Here is a 3,388-nt window from a genome sequence, read left to right as displayed (position 1 = left end):
TGACACCAAGGTAAGCATCCTGGTGTTTGAATGAGATTGAGAGTCAAAATAGCCTTAAATCATCTAATTGAACTCCTCCCTCATTTTTACAGGTGAGAAAAGTGAGGCTCAGACCGATTAAGTAATTTACCCAAGGTCACACAGGTGACCTTGACAGAGTCTTGATTCCAGGGCCTCAAGTCCAAATATACTCTTTCCACTGTACCACATCACCTGTTCTCAGACTCCACATTCATTTATAAATTGTGCTGTGTAAAGGATGATAACACACCCCAAAATGACTTGAGCAAAGCCCTTCTCTGCTTAATAGCAATATTTACAAAAGGCTGCCCTAGACTACTCTCCAGACCCTTTGTCCTGAATGGCCAAAGCCATTCCTGAGTCCTGAGCCACTTTGATTTTGTCTGCTTCACTGAAGTAGTGGTTCTGATTTGTTGAAGTTTTTGTCCGTGGTATTGATGGAGTCCATCCCCCAGTTTAGAAGGGTCCCAGCAGAGAAGTAGTCCTCTAAGAACTCTGTGATGGCTGCCAACAGAGAGCCCATCATCACCATGGAAGTTCCATGGGCAAGAGTTTTGGCAATGTGGCCAAATTCCAGATGCCACCATCGGCAATGACTGGGTCACCAAAGTGCCCATGCATATTCTAAGACTCTGTATACAGCTGTCACTTGGGGCCACCCACATGCCAGCACCTCCTGCATAATACAGATGGAGCCACTGCCCATTACAACCCCTATGGCACCCACTCCAGGATCAATGACTTTTTTTGCCTGTGCAGGTGTCACCACATTGCCACTGATAACCTGGAGATTGTTATAGTTCTTCTTGATTTACTTGAACATGTTAATTTGGGAAATGGAATTTTCTTGGGAAGAGTTCAGAACAGCCACATCAACACTGGCCTGGGCCAGCCAGGCCCAGAAGCCGCTATCTGTCATCCTGCTGGGTGCCAATGGTTGCCTTGCACAACAGCCATTTCTCAGTGTCTTTGGATGCCCGAGGGGTAGTCCCGAATCTTTGTCAGGTCCCTGCAGGCAATGATGGCCACTAGCTCCTCATCCACCTTCATAATGGGTAGCTTCCCTTTCTTGCTCCTCTAAAGGATTTCATTGGCTTCCTTTAGTGTGATTCCTGCTGGAGCCACCATCAGATGCTCCTTCCTGGTCATGATCTTGCTCAGGACGCGGTCACACTTCTTCTTGACAAAGTCGATGTCATGAGGGGTGATGATGCCTGCTATAAGGCTGCCTATCTTGTCATTGTCTGTAATTGGGATTCCACAGAAGCCATACCTGGCCTTGGCTTCAAGCATGCCTCTGACTTGATCTTTGGGGCTGAGGACCACAGAGTCAGTGATGAAGCCCTGCTCATATTTCTTCATTTTGCACTTCATTGGCCTAGAATTCTGAGCCATCTTCTGTGAGCACCATCCCGGCTTTAGTGACTGTTTCCATTAGGGATGAAACAAGTGGGGTCTTCAGGGTTATCGTCTTGGTAAGGGCTGAGGTTAGGTTTACTTGCACTGCTCTGAAGTCAATACAGTCAGGGAAAATGAGGAAGTCATTGTATATGAGTCCATCCCTGCAGTGCTCTGGTAACAAGTGCCACCAGTGATGAGATAGTCTGCCATGTTGGGGGTAGGACTGGACAGGATCAGGGGAGGAGGGAGTGGGCTGGGCTGCCAGGAGGCCTGGGTTGAGCTGCATGGAGCATGATGCTTTTCCAGCAGAGGCAAAGGAGGCTTAGTGGAACCAATATAAGCCTGACCCATGGCTCTGTACCCCAATAAGGTGTCTTTTTAAACTTGCAGAGTAAAATTGATGACACGTTACAGCAGAAACACATAAATGTGAATTGTTATTGCTATCAATTTCTACGGGCTGTGTATCTTAATAAGGAGTCAAGTGCACAAAGAATAATTCCATCCAAAAAGTGTGGTATAGTGGAGAGAGCCTTAGTTTTGGAGGTAAGACACCTAGGTTCAACCCCCAGCTTTACTTCTAACCCTGTCTGACCTGGGACTCAGATTCCTCAGCTTCAAAATTTAGGGGTTAGATTTTATGATCTCTAAGGTCCCTTCCCAACTATATGTGACCTTGGATAAGTCTCATTTACCCTCACTGAACTTCAGTTTCTTTATGGTGGGGGATGGGGGGGAAGGGGGAAGGGTAAGACTAGATGATCTGTCAGGTCCCTTCTAGATTCAAAGCATGTGATTTACTGAGAATCTATCATGTAGAGAGTTTTATGGTGTGGGGATTTATAAAGGAATTAGAGAAAACAATCCCAGAAAAGACAAATGCAGATAAATACATGTGGACACAAGAGAAACATAGTCATAAGAACATGGCTTCATACATTTAGAACTAGTAGGAACCTTAGAGGTTCTCCATTTTACAGGCGAGAAAACTGCCAGAGAAGTAATCAACTATAGACATAAAAAATCAGAGTGTAGGAAAAAAGAGTTCCGAACTCGGAATCAGAGGAGCTGGGTTCAGTGCCAAAGCACTGCTACTTTGCTGTGATATGCTGGTAAACATTTATCAGCCAGGTCTCTGGAAAAAAAAAAAAAAGAAAATACATTTGACAACAAAATCTGCATTAACATTTTTTCTATCACTTTCTCAAGTCTGGATAATCAACATGAAACAATAAGTCAAACCCTGATTTGTAGCATATTATTTTCTGAAATATAAATGCTCATATTGAACATTTAACAATCAGCCCCTACTGGTTTGAGCTGGCTCCAGCACCCTCCTGATAATTTTTACTAGTCAGTTTCTCTGGACCTCACTTCACTCACCCTATTTCTCACTGGCTGATATACCACTGTCTTTGTACCCTGACAAAGCACAGTAATTCTGACCCCTCTTCCATTTCTGGAACTGTAATCAAATCAGCTCTCATTTCCTGAAAAATTAAATCAATATACTCCTGCTCACCAACTCTACTCATCAATTCTAAGACAATGTCTTTCCCAAGTCATCCATCCTTCCTTCATGTGTCATCTCTCCCTGTTAGAATGTAAGCTTCTGGTAACAAATGTCAAAGTCAATCAAACAAATTCCTGCATTGGCATATTTGAAAAACTGTTTTCTTTTTCTTTTTTCTTTTGGTGGAGGAAAAAGGTGGGAAAGAAAGAAAATAGATTTTTATTAATTGAAAAAAATTAAATTTAAACTTTAAAGATCAATATTCAGTTGCTCTTTTAAAAAAAGAGTGTAAAGAAAGTTGAGGAGAATGTGGAAGAACAACACACTGTTCCTGAATGGTTCAAAAGAGAAATAAAAAATTCTGAGAGCAGAATTTGTGGCATGTACTACCAGTAAAAATAAGGGGTAGGATGGGGTGGGGGGGCGGAAATCACCTCACCTGAGAAACAAAAA

General features: G+C 43.0%; 1 pseudogene; it reads right to left on the bottom strand.

The window, feature by feature from the left end:
• Positions 1 to 336: 336 nt before the first annotated feature.
• Positions 337 to 1,632, bottom strand: LOC114033426 (annotated as a pseudogene).
• Positions 1,633 to 3,388: the final 1,756 nt, after the last annotated feature.

Source organism: Vombatus ursinus, unplaced genomic scaffold, assembly GCF_900497805.2.
Source record: "Vombatus ursinus unplaced genomic scaffold, bare-nosed wombat genome assembly UNPS02007127.1, whole genome shotgun sequence".
NCBI lineage: Eukaryota > Metazoa > Chordata > Mammalia > Diprotodontia > Vombatidae > Vombatus > Vombatus ursinus.
This window is presented reverse-complemented; position numbering and strand designations above follow the sequence as displayed.